This window comes from Vespa velutina, chromosome 4 (assembly GCF_912470025.1).
Source record: "Vespa velutina chromosome 4, iVesVel2.1, whole genome shotgun sequence".
Lineage (NCBI taxonomy): Eukaryota > Metazoa > Arthropoda > Insecta > Hymenoptera > Vespidae > Vespa > Vespa velutina.
The window spans coordinates 4,337,634-4,354,615 of record NC_062191.1 but is presented as its reverse complement, the minus strand read 5'-3'; the positions used below and the strand labels follow the sequence as shown (position 1 = coordinate 4,354,615).

At 37.9% G+C, this 16,982-nt stretch overlaps 1 protein-coding gene across 3 annotated transcripts in view; it reads left to right on the top strand.

Annotated features, from left to right (window-relative positions):
* The window catches only part of LOC124948466 (homeotic protein antennapedia-like), a 321,146-nt gene that overhangs the window by 100,450 nt on the left and 203,714 nt on the right, over positions 1 to 16,982 (top strand). For all 3 annotated transcript variants that reach the window (XR_007100741.1, XR_007100740.1, XR_007100742.1), the window contains one exon: positions 6,917 to 7,324. The gene's annotated coding sequence lies outside the window, so the exon portion shown is untranslated. The remainder of the gene's footprint in view (positions 1 to 6,916; positions 7,325 to 16,982) is intronic.

Below are 16,982 nucleotides of genomic sequence, written 5' to 3'. Positions count from 1 at the left end.
TTGAAAGATAAAAGAAATTACGTGAACTCTTTTGATTTTCGAAGAAGAAATCTGGCAGACGAAATTTTATTTCTTTTTTATTTATTATTATTATTATTATTTTTTTTTTTTGTCATTCTCGAAAGGCGATTTTCACGCGTGGGAGTTGCGATCGCCACCTTGCCCGTGGCAGCAGCCGATCGTGTGCCGAGGCGTTTATTCAAAAGTGCCTGCACGTAAAGCCGATATCTTATTCTCGAACGCTCCATTCGTTCTTCTTATGGCCACGCTATATCCTACCGGCTGTGGACGACATTCTTGTCCGCGTCGCGTAACTCCTTCGTCGTTTTAGGGCTGCGATCGGTCGATCGTTCGTTCGAACGTCTTCTGGCGATATCCTTGGACAGCTTGAAGCTAGTGATCTTTATCTTTATCGATCATCTTTATTCTACAAAATAAGTTGATTGGAAGATGTATTAAGTAGATACTGTCAAAGTTTAATATATTTGTAAATAATATAGAGAATACTCGTTTATAAGAAAGACAGAGTAAAATATAAAAAAAAAAAAGAAAGAAAGAAAAAAAGAAAGAAAAAAAGAAAATGATTTTCGAATCTCCATGATGTTGAACAAAAAACAAAGAGAAATCATGCCTACCGTCGTTCGAATTTATATCCCTTGTCTGAGAAATAAATTTCATCGAAAAAAAAAAACATAAAAAATCGTACAATTCTCATCGACGTATCCCTCTGATGAACTTTCTCAGAATTTTCTCAGTACAATTCCAATTTTCTACTCGAACGGTATGGGTAAGCAATTCTGATTCAAACGGAATAGATTGATATCGTCTTCGATTCCTTTCTCGCTATACTTTGGAAACGAAAGATCGCCGTAGATAAAAGAAGAAGAAAAAAAAAAAAGAAACACAACTTTACTTTCGAATTCCCTTTCGAATATAAAATTCAATCGAGTGAAATTTCGGCTATAAATGGGCGAACGGATAAGTTGCTTCTTTAAATTGATTTACCTATTAACGTAAATACGGATACAATCGATGGTGTTCACGGTATATAGAGTATTGGTTACATTAATTGAACGTTTTTAACGATAATTGACCATTTAAAGGTTCATTAAACGGATCCTAAAATTATTCGTAACATTAATCTCATTAATTTCTTAAAAAGACGACGTAAAAAACAATTTTACAATAAGATGAAGCTTTTGATTCGAGACAAGCATTAGGTAGCATTTAAAACGAAATGCAACGTAGACTTAAAGCGTTCTATTTATCGAGTCAGCCGAAAGCGGAGACCGAGACGTCTTTTAAACGCGGCGAATCCCATAAGACTATCGATTCTCGCGAAAGGGGACGCTTACCTACCCCTTCCGTGGCCAACTTCTAATTTATTCACGTCGTAAAGGTGTACCCTTTATTTACGATTTTCCATAGCTTATTTTTCCTCGCGCACGTATATCCACGTGGAGTACACGAGAGTAAAGCAAACAAGAGAAAGAGAGAGAGAGAGAGAGAAAGAGAGAGAAATAGAGATAGAGATAAAGAGAGAGAGAGAGAGAGAGAGAGAGAGAGAGAGAGAGAGAGTTCCTCGTCTCTCTTCGTTAGTCTCCTCCTGTACATAACTTATTAATTACGGTTGACTAATGCGCTCCAGCTGTGCCATGCGGCGGCGTCTTACGATTCGCCCTTCTCTCTCTCTCTCTCTCTCTCTCTCTCTCTCTCTCTCTTCTTTAGCAGCGAGTCACTAACTTTCTCTTGGAGCTTTCTCGACTACGGCAGCAGCCCCTAAGAGAGGAAAGAGAGCACCAAGAGTAGGAGGAGACGACTCTTCTGAAGAAAAGAGAAAATCTAAAGAGTAAGTGAGAAAGAGAAAGAGAAAGAGAAAGAGAAAGAGAAAGCGAGTGAGAGAGGTAGAGATCGAGAGAGAGAGAGAGAGAGAGAGAGAGAGAGAGAAGGGAGGTAACAGAGAAGAGACGAGAAATGGCGAGGGAAGTCGAGGGAAGGCGGGAGATGGCGGGCAGTAACTCACGCCCCCGAGAGGATTACCTACCTTGGTGAAGCTGGAAGAGGGTATACCCCACGTTGAGCTACGATCTTGCTGCGTAGCTACGCGTTTCTCATACCGAGTGTCTCCGGGACTCTCTAGCGAGTACAGGCTTCGTTCTCTTCGTTGCGGGCACCGCGAGAACGCGGACTACGAGCTTGTATGAGCTTTGCTTGAGCGACCTTTTCTAACACGTTCAAAGTAAAGGGGAGAGAAAGGACGTGTCGCACGCTAGGAGCCACCGGAAATTCGAAACTTATGACACGCGAAAAGGGAACCACCCGTAGGCCACTCTTGTTTCTCGATGACGGAAGTAAGCGTTCTAATTACGAAAACGAAACGATTTACTTTTAGATCGACTCGTGCGATTTTTTTTACTGCCACATGTTACACCATATTCGTACCTTTTACATATAAATCTCTTAAATGATTTTATGATTTTTTTTTTCTTGTTTTTTTTTTTTTTGTTATCTAATATTATTACTCAAAAATAACTCGATGAACGTATCGATATAGAAATAAGTAATATTAACGATAGTACGAAGGAAATGAAAAGAATTTGTAATACGAATAACGAAAGTTTGTAAAGCAAATTTAAATAAATTTGAACTGAAGTTCCTTTCACCCACAGTCAAACAGGATAAATTAAATTACATAGATTATATACCGAGGATCGAGTTAGGATATATCTTTCACAAGAAATGAGAAAAGGAATGATCCATGATTCGGTTTTATCGACAAAAAGTTGCACGAGGGAGCGGTTTAGAACGTAAGCCTAAGGGAACATCTTAGTAGTAGGTATACAGAAAATCGGTACGTTCTTCTTCTTCGTGCTACAGAGCAATTCACTTACTTTGATTTGATTGGTCTTCGCGTATGATACCAGCTTTCGTCTATGCAAGTTCCAAAGAGGAAGCTAGAAGGGAGGCCAAAAGGAGAGCACTGGGAACTCTAAGAGGGAGCTTCGGAATCGTGTTTTGCGAACCGCGAACAGAGTTATACCGCTAAATCCCCACCAGCAATCAACGTATTGGCTGTTCTTATTAGAGTTGGCAACAGCCAAACTCTTCCCATACTCCTCAAAACCCCACCCTCGCGTTTCCATTTATGCTCGAATACTCCACGAAACTCCCTTCCGTTCGCTAAGAAATCCCTTTCAACTTCCTAGATGATTTCCAGCGAACTGAAAAAAATTTCTGATTACTCGGCGAAATATCAGGATATACTTGGGGTACATCTTTTACTTTCTTTTTAAACTTTTGTTCTCCCCCATTGGCCATCCATCGTTTCTTCCTTGTATTACATTCTCAAAGAAATCATAAAAATATCCAAATATTTTTAATAAAATTTTGAATAATTTAACAAATCTCTTTTTCATAAATTTAAAGTAAATACATTTTCTATTAAAACGTGAGTTTGCGGGCATATAATTTTATTGAAAAATTTTCTTTCAAGTTGTAACAAATGCACATGACCATTTCGAGCATATGTTCGTTCGTTCGTTCGTTCGTTCGTTCGTTCGTTCGTTCGAAAAGATGAAGGAAGGAAGAAAAAAAAAAGAAAAAAAGAAAAGAAAAAAAAAGAACTAAAGATCCATATTCCTCGCACCTCTCTGGCAAAACTTTTTCGACGTAGATACGTCATCGGTTAAGAAGAACAATTCGTCGGACGAAAGTTTCGTTCGGCTGAAGTTTCAGACGAAATACGAGGAAGCATTTTTCAAGAAAGGCGTGAGTAACGATCGAAATATTTTCCTTCTCCCTAAGCGCGTGCTCTTCTCTTCTCCCGTTTTTCTCATCCGCAACGAATGCTTCTCATCCCCCCCCCCTCTCTCTCTCTCTCTCTCTTTTTCTTTCTTTCACTATACCTTTCTTCTTTCCCTGCCTCCCCTAAAGGTTCCTCTCCGGATGAAACACGTTTCACGGGCTCAGCATAAAACGTATCCACCCCCTTGGTTAAACAGCTACGCACGCTTCTCCTTACGCCAGTACGGGAACGTGGCGAACTTGGGATTCCCCTAACTTCGTTTCGCTTTTCGATATATCCCAAAGGGCCGAATGAGCAAGTGAGTGAACGAATAAGCGAGCGAGAGACCTTGCGGAGCTTGATCGAATTTTAGAAGGCTCTGAGAAAGAAATCGGGCAAAGAAACGGGAAAGAAAGAAAGAGATAGAAGAGATCTGTTCTTTCTTTTTTTTTTTTTTTTTTTTTTTTTTTATGAAGAAGAATCCCGTAGATATTCGATAAAAATTGAATGTGATGGATGGTATGATAAGTTTTCCAAAAAAAAAAAAAAAAAGAAAGAAAAAAAGAGAAAAAAAAGAAAATAAAGAATGAGAAAGGAAAAAAGAAAAGAAGAAATGAAAAAGAAAAAAAAAAAAAAGATTCAAAATGGAACGGAGATCGAAAGAAGTATTTCACTTTTAGAAACAAATGGGATATTCTCACGTTTTTCCTTCTCCAAGGATAAAACTAAAAATGTAAACCGGTATATCCTATAACTTCTCCGTGACTGTACGTGCGATCGTACGACTGAGATAATCGGTGAAGTTAAAGAGAGACACAAAGAAGAGGTAAAGAGAGAGAAGTTTCGCGAAACCTCGAAACTGGAGGAGACTAGAAGAAAGGAAGGAAGAGAAGTAGGAAGGAAGGAAGGAAGGAAGGAAGGAAGGAAGGAAGGAAGGAAGGAAGGAAGGAAGGAAGGAAGGAAGGAAGGAAGGAAGGCACGCGCGATAAGAGACGTGATCCTTCGAGGTTGGTAAGGAGGGTGAAAAAGGAAGGGCATGAGAAGCACGTCGCATTTTCTACTTTGCGGAAACGTACGAGGGCCGCTTAATTGGGGTAGAGACGAGAGGAGGCGTGCTTTTATTTATAAGTTCGCTCGAGTCCATCGAGATCCCCACTAGAGAGCGGTGCCTTTTCAGGGAAAAAGGAAGAAAGAGTAAAAGAGAGAGAGAAAGAAAGTGGGAGGGAAAATCGTCGAAGGCTCATGCTCCGGGAGAAACGGTGGAACCGTGTGACAAATAACCCTTATAAACGCTCCTCCATAATTCGAGTTGCTCCCTCGACGGTGGCTTGCAAGGCTGTGCGCAAAGTGACGCGCGCTAGAACCTGGAATGAGAGTCGCGAAGTTGCTCAGGGCAAAGAGAAATCGAGCGAGAGTTGGAAGGAGGGGGTGAGTTTGGATGGTGAACCACTTGATTACCTAGCGATAATAAACATCGCGCCGATATGAACTCGGTTTGACCACTGCTCCCTCATACTATCTACTCACCGAAACCAACAGAGGAAGAGAGAGAGAGAGAGAGAGAGAGAGAGAGAGAGAGAGAGAGAGAGAGAGAGGACACACGAGCGCGGGCGCGTCTGTTGTGCGCCAGCCAACTGGCACGTAGTAGATACGTACGGGCGAGCGGTCGTTTCGTCGACCATAGATAGCCGGGGATACGGTTGTAAATATGATGCGTTTATTGGCTACCGTGATTCGTGACCACCGAGAAGGAAAGAGAGAGAGAGAGAGAGAGAGAGAGAGAGAGAGAGAGAGAGAGAGAGGAATGGAGGGACTGGAGAGAGTTGTGTGCTCGTGTCACTACTATGCTTTCGTACGATTAACTTTAGTCCCAATGATTTCGAGACCTATGGCCGGATTACCTATGATCTATGAAAAGGTGATCTACGAGAATCATGAAAGAAAAAAATGATACTACATAAAAGGAATAGAGATGTCTCGTTTTTTCTTCTTCTTTTTCTTTCCCATTTATAATAATAAACTATTGAATAAAAACGTTTGAAAAAGTTTTATATATTTTGTGATTTTAATATAGATAGTTGATATCTACTCGTAATAAATTATTTCAAAAATCTTTTTCATGGTAAGAAGTTGGAAAGTGACGGCTCGTTGCCGAGCTCGAGCCGTACACCGTGTCGACGATAAAAATAAGTATATGTAGGTACAAAGCATGTCGGTAAACGATAGTATTATAGACGTTTATGCGACTCGATATAGACCGTATGTGCGAGAGTCGACGTAAAAGGCTGCCTGCTTATGGAGAGAAGTAGCTTGAGAGAGAGAGAGAGAGAGCGAGAGAGGGAGAGAGGGAGAGAAAGAGAGAACAAAAAAGAGAAGAAAGAGAGAGAGAGAGAGAAAGAAGAAAAGTCAGACGGGGTGGGTAGCTTTAGGACGGTCGTGCCGTTGCGGGGGAGGTGAAACGGGAGGGTTTTTACGAGGCAGTAACGGCCGATAAGGTGAGCTTGCGCCCCACCTACGAAGCTTATTCCGCTACTGTACCCAAGTGGCTGCTCGACGTTCTCTCTTTCTCATTCTACTTTCTTTTACTTTCTCTTTTCTTCTCTCTCCCTCTTTCTCTTTCTTTTTTTATCATTCTCGTGCTTCTAGTCATCGTCGTCGTCGTCGACGTAGTTGCCGTAGTCGTAGTTGTCGTAGTCGTAGTAGTCGTCGTAGTCATGCTGTGAACAACTTCACCACAGCTTTATTTAAAATCGTTTACACGTATCGCGATAAACTTCTCAAAGGAACTCCCGTTCGTGGTACCATCGACGTTTCTAAGATTTTTGTTCGTCTTTCTTTTCCTTCGATGTCGTGACATTTTTAATTCATAAATACTAGGGATAGCTTATATTTAATTCGTTCGTTGATGAATCTTGATCTTTTTAATAATGATGATTAATTAATGTCGTTTTGTTATTATTTATTGCTTCAATAAAATCTCAATTAAAATAATATTATTGAGAGCGATCAATGGTCAATCTAATAACCATAATCATAATAATAATAATAATAATAAGAATAAGAATAAGAATGAAAATAAACAAATATAGAAAGGTTATATCGCTGAAATAGCCCTATCGGTGAATGTTATAGGAGCGAACGGACTGCGCAGACGCGGCCGACAAACCTACACGCGCTATCAAACGCTGGAACTGGAGAAGGAATTCCACACGAATCACTACCTCACCAGGCGGAGGCGGATCGAGATGGCACATGCTCTTTGCCTGACGGAACGGCAGATCAAGATATGGTTTCAGAATCGACGGATGAAGCTGAAGAAGGAAATACAGGCGATAAAGGAATTGAACGAACAAGAAAAGCAAGCACAGGCGCAGAAAGCAGCAGCGGCAGCGGCTGCGGCTGCGCATCAGCAACAAGGCGGCGGTGGGGGTCCTGAGGGGGGTAACTAGGGGTACGCCCTACACCGTAGCCCCCCTGACCACCCCACCGCGAATCCACACCACCCTCTGCTAGCGCCTCAATGTACACAGCTATACTAAGGTGAGTTTTTTTTTTTTTTTTTGTAGTTAATTTGCTTTCTTATTTCCTTTTTTTCTTTCTTTTTTCTTTTTTTTTTCTATTTTTTTTTGTACTTCCACCATTTCTATTTCCTTATTTTCGAGCAATCGATTAAGAAATTTTTACATTTTCAAAAATAAAATTCTAATATATCTACGATGGTTCTCAAAAGGTGTTAGGATTTGTATTGATGTTTTGTTTAAATCATGAGAATTGCAATTTCAAGGATTACTCTAATACCATTTTCTTTTTTGCATCGTTTAAAGTTTAACACACGATGGTTCTTTGAACGTTCGCGAAACAAAACGGAAAAGCATTCGTCAAGTTGGAACATTAACCAACCACGCTTTCAGCTATTTTCTTTTTTAAGAAATAAGTTTCCTCGGCGAATCTAATGAGAATATACCACGCGCGAGCGTGCTTTCATAATTTCATAAGTTATTCCGTTTGTGTATGCTCTTAAGAGAAGGGTAGACGCGTTCGCCGGCCGGAGTAAGTCTGTATTCCGTAACGTTGTGCAAACTTAATTTTTGTCACCCTATTTCCCTCCAAAATGAGAAATATTTATTTTGTCTGTTTATATCCGCGAAAAATACATTTCTACGTATTCTAAGCAGGGCAATTTAAATTAAAATTGCGAAAGAAAATTTCTTTGTAGGTGCATTTTTATTTACGTTGTTTTCTTTTTTTCTTCTTCTTTTTTCTTTTTTCTTTTCCGAAAAAATAAAAGAATAGAATTTAAATGTCATTCAAATATGGATGCAATTAGTACGTGACTGAAAAATTCATTTCTCTATGTTCAATTGTTTATAGCAAGAATGTTCCTTGCATATCTAATTATATACGTAATATCGAAATGTTTAATTACTTGCGCGCATACACACATTGTGCGTACTCAACTAATATCTAAAATAATTTCTTTTTTTTTTTAATGGAAGAAAACACGTACGAAAAAATTGCATTTCGCGATTTCAATTTACTCCCTATCAATATTTATCAGCTCACTATTAGTTTGCCCATTTGTCACTCCTAAAAAAGATACATATATATATATATATATACACATATATATTTCTTCGTCTGGACGAGATTTCGAGGAAATCTTTTCTCGAAAATCGTGTTGCGATAGTAGGCGAGAGAGAAAGTTCGTTCTGTAAAGGATATAGGGGGTTGAAAAAAAGAAAGTAGAAAGTTTCGTCCAGGTAAAAAAGAATGTAGAAAAAAAGGTGATGTTTTCAGTGTGCTATCTATCCTAAAGATCCATCGTATAATTCGTATTTTCGTCGTGGGGCGGCTATTCATTCTCGGAAAACGGATGACCCTTCGAATGGCTTGTCCCGAGCACACCAATATGGCCTGTTAAAAAAAGGCCTAGCTTTTTCGCTACTTTCACGACGTTTCCTTTAGTCCTCGTGTGTACGATTTTTACGACACTTTTGCCGAAAAAGAAAAGAAAAAATAAAAAAAAAAAAAAAAGAAAAGAAAAAAAAAAGAAAAGATCTTTTGAAACGCGATACCATTCATTTTATATCGAATTTCTGTTGGACTTCACGTTTCTCCGAAAAGGGAAACACTTATGTTATAGATACGATTATTTTTATAATCTTATCGAAAGAAATGCGATTAAAGAGAATAAACGCTTTCATTGTATAGATATCCCATTGGTAAAGTATCGATCCTCTAAAAATCCAAGAAATTTATAGAGCGGATGTTCCAAAGCCGTTAGTCGATTGTCTCGAAAATAATTCTCTCGGCTAGAGGTACATTGTATTTAAATCTAGCATTCTCATCGACTCACGTCTAAATGTAAAATAGTCATCGAATAGTCAATGAAAGAGAATTATTTAGATATCTATTCGTGTCTCGTGAACTCGAAATTTTCTGCTTCTCGGATCATCGAACATTTGGATAAATCGCAAATAACTTTGTTGGTGTTACCTACATAGAGATCAGAATTTAATGTGTAAATTCATGGAAAGTTAGCTACTTTTCAAACTCGCTTTTCGAAATCTAAGCGTCGTCGCAAAGTCGTAACGTTGCAATGCCGCGGGACTTGAGAATCGAGATTCGTTCGAGAGCAACATTCTTCTTAATCTTCTTCTTTTTTCGGATACCACGGCCAACTTCTCGAATAAATTCTCCCCTTGGCCATTTGTAATATTACCCGCGGAACGATTCCTCGATTAACTTCGTTGGATTGCGCTGTAATTGTACGGGTCGTTCGAGCTCAATTAAATAACGCTTCGAGGACGATATTTATTTAAAATGGCCGGGAGTGTTATTTATTTAATTGACGACATCAAATTCACGAATAATACTTACTAAACGTTATGTTCCGAGTTCTTACTTTATCTGATACGGCTATATAATTAAATCGTTCGACGTTATTATAGTTCGATTGATTATAAAAGGATTCGATGATTGAGACATTGATTCTGTAATTGAAACATTATATCACCATTGTTGTAGCACCATACGTGCGTGAATGTAATTAAAGAATTTTTCGTATTGTGAATTCTTTCAATTATTAATATTCAAAATGTTAACTAATAGTAATAATTATTATAAGTAATATATTTTTCATTCCATGCATTTGTAATTAATATAGTATTTTAAAAATTTATTGAAATTAAGCGTATTTTCGTATGTATCTCTTTTCATTCGTTTATTATAATAAAAGAATGCAAATAAACGCATCTTTTTCGTATAACAGGATCGAGTAATATGAGTTTAAAAAAAAAAAAAAAAAAATAGAATTTTCGATCCAACATAAAAATGCAATTAGAATGAATACCTAAAAGTTAATGAAGTACATTGTTTTAATATCACCATAAAAATGTATATCATTGAAAAGCATCATAATAAAGAAATTCTTTTATCGCATCAACTTAATCGAATATAAAAAAAGGCATTTGAATTTAAAAACGTATACCGAACTTTAAATTCCATAAAATCAAGTGATACGGTAAATAAGACCTTAACGAGATTTGCTCTTAATCTGATTATAAAAATTTGTATAGCGCGCTAAATATAATATTGTAATTCGTAACCATAGTATGACACTGCCATCTAACGGAATTAACGACCTCTGGTATAGTTATGGCTGCTTCATCCTCACAAGTTTGTGGGCGTGGTTAAGGCGGAGACGAAGGAAAATAACTATTTTGTCGCTTTAATTCGTTACTTAACTTTTTCTTCGTAATAACAATATTGTTACGTATATTAAATAATTCTAATTAAAATAATATATATATATCGTTATATACTTTTAATACAATTTAACAATTCCAGTACGATAAGAATTTAAAGAAGATTTTGAAAGCGGCAGCTTTGATGTAACACTCCGCGGGCACTACTTTCTTTGGTAGATCCAACAGTACCAGATGGCAGCATCAGTCAACGGTATATCAACATTTATTTGTGCGCTCTACTTTACCGACTCTCAATGGGTAAACACAAATTTACAAACGGGCTCTATCCACTAAGTTGGCAATCGAGGTTGTTAGTTCGATGATCTTCCGTAAAGCGCATCATACTTTGTTTTTATCGACGTGGTAACACAAATGGCTAGGAAACTAAAATGCACGTGAGAGAAGGTTTATACTGATTCTTAAATATATTCGTGCTACTGTCTATATCGATAGCGTTATAAAAGAGGAAGTGACATTTTTATTAGAAAGGAAGGATCGACGTAACGTGATTTTATTATTCAATAAAACGTAATTTCCATGGATCGATGAAACACTTTGATCGTTTTTCTCTCACTCTCTATTTCTCTGACATAGATGTTCGTCAAACAGTGGGACGAGCTCTTTATTGGCTGTAAAGGAAGACATTTTACGATCCATAAAAACATTTATAGCGCTCGAGTCGTCTTACTTCGACTGTAACATCTCCGGTCCTTCCCCTTTCCCCGTTATATCCATTACCCCTTCCGTAGCCTTTCCAAGGGCGGCCACTGGCACGCGCGCTCTCTTGCCTGCCTTTGAGATTTACAGGTTACGCTCCCGGTAACACCTCGTAAACTTGGCTTAACGACTTTAACCGGGCCTAACAGCTTCCTTCCTGCAATCAGACCCTGACCTACCTCTTATGTTCGTCCTAGAAAAATCTTGAACAAACTATCGTATTTCTTTCATCAATGAAACTATCATCATTATATTTTACAATGAAATTTATTACCGATTAATAATTACTTTTTATCGATAATATTCAATTAATATTCTTTTTACTTTTTTTTATTTTCTTAATTTTAACCTTTTTCATATTACAAAGACTTTCACCCAAATTAATATTACTCGTATTTACATGGACGTACGCATTTGTATAAGATACTTATTTATTATCTTGAAATTTTTCAATAAAAATCTTCCCCATTGTCTCCTATCATAGATCTTTAAAAAAGATTAAGCTTTCAAAGTATCCAAACGAAATGCCTTATTACTTTCAGTCGTATTAAATCCACCTATACAATAGTGAGAGTCTTGTAATTCTTGAACGCGCGCTACCGGCTCACGGTAGCACGGCTCTTTGCTTTATGATTTGTTTTGATTACACTTCATTACCATTTTACGCCTTTCGCTGGCAGCGTAATGGTCTGGCAATAAGTCTTCTTCGTTGATTCTATCGCGACGTTTATGGCCATCATTATTAGCTGATACCACTTGAACTCTCGTAAAGTCTACGCCCGTGCGCGATCTGGCTCGTCTGGGACGTTCGTCCACTTGCACGCTAGTGGCATGAGTGGAGAGGGTAAATTGGTAGGGATAACCACGAAGAGGCGAGTAAGGGAGGGGAGACTTACGAGTTGGTCGATTGTCCGCTAGATTGCGTGCTTATGACTCGGTTATCTTCATAATATATATGTATATATATATGCATATATACATGACATATTTGATTAATATGTTTGCGATTGTTAATGAAAATAATTTTCTTTTATAATGACCAGTGGTAACTGAACATTCTATTTCTTTTTTCTTTTTCTTTTTTTTTTACTTTTTTTTTCTTCTTCTTTTTTTTTTCGTTTCTTCCCCCCTATAAAAAACAAAAAAAAACCATAGCTTATCATAATATTTATTTTATTTGATAAAATAATTATTTAAATATTTATTTTATTTGATAAGATAATTATTTAAATATTTATTTTATTTGATAAGATAATTATTTAAATACTTAATTTATTTTATTGCTTGCTTTTTATAAATGTACAGATTGTAAACATGGAATATAAATATAAGCGTATCGGGTGATAATAAAAAAAGAAAAAAAGAAGTTCTTTTAAAGTAGTAAAAAAAAAAAAGTCACTCCGAAGATATCAAATGTTCCAACGCGATTTAAAAAAAAAAAAAATCGAAGAACTTTAGTTTAACATTCAAACGGAGCCAAGTCGTTTGCCGTAAAGCGAGCATCAAAGACGCATAAAATTAATCCGAATGCAACACCATCTCTTAGTTAACCTCACCGAACTAAACGGCACGGCTGGGTACGTAAACAAAAGATTTCCGCGTTTCGCGGTGATAATTTAACAGCTCCTTATATACTTACTGGGATCTTCCGCGAGCTACGAATATCCCGAAATCTGGTTTCGCGCGGTGGTATTAGCATTTAAAAGTGAGCAGTACCCGGCCTGCCGGCGCCATTGGTCCACATTTACACAACAATGAGGGTCCGCACTCTAAAAACTCCCAGAATCCCTGGGCTTGAAAGTCAGAGGCGAATCTGAGTGAGAGAAAGAGATAGGATAAGAGATGTGGGGAGAGGGAGGAGGGGGAGGGAAGAAGAGAAGCAGAGAATGCTAACGCCATCGGAATCTATCTCTCTCTCTCTCTCTCTCTCTCTCTCTTTCTCTTTTTACCTTTTTTCATCTCTCTCTTTCTCTTTGTCTGTCTCATTCCCCCCCATTCAGTCGGTTGCTCTCGCACGCACACAGGCAATCTCTCACTTAGAGATAAAGTTTGGAAGAAGGGGAGGATGAGTCGTCGTGGTAGGGAACACAGAGTGAAAAAGAAAGAGAGAGAGAGAGATAGAAAAGGAGAGAGCGAGAGAGAGAGAGAGAGAGAGAGAAAAGAGGCAACGACGCAAGCTAACTAGAAACTCGCAATACAAAACCTAAGACTTGAGCCTTTTCTTCTTTTTTTTTTATCCTGTTTTCGGGACCGGACTAACCTCAGAGAGGATAGCATACGATCCTCTCTCTTTCTCTCTATCTCGTTTCTCGGCCATGGATATTTCTAACACACACGACCCACCCATCCCAGTGGCAGTGATGGCGTCTGCGACGTTGCCAAATTATCTTACGTAACCACTTAATTTTCCTTCGATGCGATCCAATCGGTTTAACTTATAAAACGGTACATTTTATTGCGAAGTAATTAAAAAACCTGTTATGCTTACGTTAAGTTAAATTAACGTCTGATACTAGGGATAAGTGATAAAGTTACTTCGTAGATATTTAAAATGTTATCAACGATAATGTTGCTTGCATTTATTCGATAGAAAATTTTTTTATGTTAAATACATGAAAAATAGGAAAAATGTTATTACATACGATCACTTATTTTAATTATAATAAGAATAATGATCGTTCTCAAGTCATGTCTATTTCTATTTATTTTCCTTCAATTATTCTTATTTTTAAATCTATTACCGTTCGTCGTTAATAAAATTAATCATTATATGTAAATTCACAGGATAACTAAGGGAATAATTGTGAATGTTGCGCAACTATTATTGTATTATTCATTAGGCTATGTGCTCGTTATCGGATCTCGTTTATTCATATCATTAGAAAGAGTTATCTAAGCATTAATGTCAATCTCAAAGATTTTGCTTTATCAATATACCTAGATACGTTTTTTTACATGTGTAATTATTCATTCGATTTAACATTTGTCACCTTCGTAGTCCGTATTCCGTTTGTCAAGTTGTAAATCGGTATGATTAAGTTGGAATCGTAAGAGCACGCGTCTCAAGCAAAATGTAACTTCAACGCGAAGAAATTGACGAAATTAATCCGTGCGGAATCACTTAATCCGCTTTTGATCGTTTCCAACTTCCCCGTTCATATATTTATATGGACCACCCAAGTACAACTGGCACGAGTGAAATGTTCCTTGACCAAGCCCACGTAATAAATAAATCGTTCGCCGACTTTATCGCGTTTCTATTTATTTAATCGCAAGCCTCGATAAAGATTTCATTCCGTATGCGGGGTCCATTTGATCGTATCGTGTCGTTAATCGCATCGTTGCATTTCAATTCATGGACAATTATATAATAGTTTCGCGTGCGGTATAACGAGTAATTTGTAATCTACGAGAAGCTTTCTATTCCATTGATATTACATCGAACGTTTCAATTCCAAGATCGTTATGTCTTTTCTATATTATTTTCCTACGTGAATTTTAAAAATGTGACAACATTTACAGAAAATTGTTTATAAAATTTGCATATATATATATATATATGTGTGTGTGTGTGTGTGTGGGTGTCTACGACAAATATAAAGCACAAAAAAGATTTCGAAATTTGCTGATAATAATATACAATTGTCATACAATCAATTTTTCCGATCGATAATACGTCAGAAGATACGAGCGAATGTGAAATTTGTCGTTGCACAAATTTTAATCAATAAATTTTCCAACACGTCGGACTAGACATTGGATAGATATATCACTTCTACGGGTGTTCATATAAAGTTAATGCCGCTTCAATTATAAACGGGCCAACTCTTCCTCTTTCCCCCCTCCCCCCTCCCTCCCCATATAAAAAAGTTCGTCCGAACGCGCATCGAGTTTTCTTTTCGTGGCTTTCTTGGGCCATTTATTCATCGTAATATTGAAATAAGCTTTCTAAACTTTTCGCGAGAGTTTGCCCGCTATACGACAGCGAAGGGGAGAGAATTTTACGAAGGACGAATAAAGGGGAAGGAGGTAGAAGTGCGAGCTAATTGTGATACACTTCGCGGCGGAATCTACATGGACTCGAAAAAGCTCGTGAAAAGAAGCGAAAATATATTACGCGTATTGTCTTGAGAACTTTTTCTTTGGTCAACCGAAGAAAGAGAAAGAGAGAGAGTGAGTGAGAGAGAGAGAGAGAGAGAGAGAGATCATTTTACAAATTTAATTATATTATACTATATCGTATACTTAATTATTAAAAATATCGAAATCTAATGGTAACAAAAAATGTAATGGTCCTATTAACACCATATAACTTAATGAATATAGATTATTGGATTTTCTTCCTATCTCTCCTCGATATAATATTGTCGCTGTAATAAGGCACTTTGTGGATTTTGTTACGATCGAAAATTTGCCAAGAGAGAAGTTATTATTTCATGAGAATTTAAATTTACTTTCAGCCGCGTAACATTCTTTTGCAATACGATGAAAAGCTTTAGTAAGAAGTCCCCGCGCTTTCATCGAGAGACGTGCTCTAAGAACGGCGGGATAGCTAATTGTGATACACCCCGCGGGGAGTTGCGTTGAAAGTGTCGAGGATCTCGAGGTGGCGCGGTTCCGAGCTTGCTTATACGAAGTTAAGAAGCAGAAGCGGAAAAGGGTGGGCAAGCGAGAGAGGGTGAGAGAGGCGTCGAGGAGGACACTACGTAGTTAGTTATATACGCTGTGGCTGTGCATGTTGCCAGTAGCGTCGGTGTGTTTTTCATTTTCTTTATATCACCCTTGACGCTCGTAAAACCATTACCCGTGACCGAGCAAATGCAACTCCTATATAAACTCTATTGGTGTGTTCATATATACCACGTTTACTACGTGTCCTTCTCGTTCTTTGACGATACTGCCGAGTTCTTTTGGTTCCGCGTTCTTTTACCACCTTCTACCATCCACCACCATCACCATCACTAGTTGAAACTCGTCGTTTTGTGTTTCGCCAAGACCAAGTCAATTTCCTCAGCAATGGTAAACTCGACCCTTCGGCTTTTATCTGTGGCATACCCACGGGAATGATCCGAGCTTTCTCATCGTCGATTGGATAAATTCCGTTTGCTTCGTTATCTACTTGCCAAGTTTGACTTACTAGGTGGGAAGAAAAGAAATGATGGGTCATTCATCGACTTACATATATATTTAGATATTATTTCAAACAACCGGAACTTGGCCGCATTTTTTCGTCCACCGTTCTCTTTCAAACAGATCCTATTATTCCAAATGTTTCATCCTGATCGCGCTCTTTATAATAACTTCACGATGACAAATTCTTACAACGTTAAGATTAACGTTATACTGAAAAATACGAGACATCTGAATGGTTAAAAGATTAAATCAAGTTTTAACAGCCATTGATATAATAGAATAGATTCAAGTGAGATATGAATTTTCAATAAGCCATCGATATTTTCAAACGGGTATTTTCCTAGATTCAAAGTTAGTTTCGCAAAGTTTAAGGCGTTCATTACGCACGAGCCACTTTGGAGGCCGTGATGTGTAGATAAGTCAGTTAGCGACTCGCTCTAGCGCGTTCCATCGTGGATCCTTTTTTGCGTAGCGCCCTCTTATTGCTCTTCTCTCTTTCTCTCTTTCTCTCTTTCTCTTTCCGTTCTCTTGCTCACACTTGTCGGGTGATTCATCATCGGTGTCGTTCTCTTTCTCTCTCTTTCTCTCTCTTTCTCTCC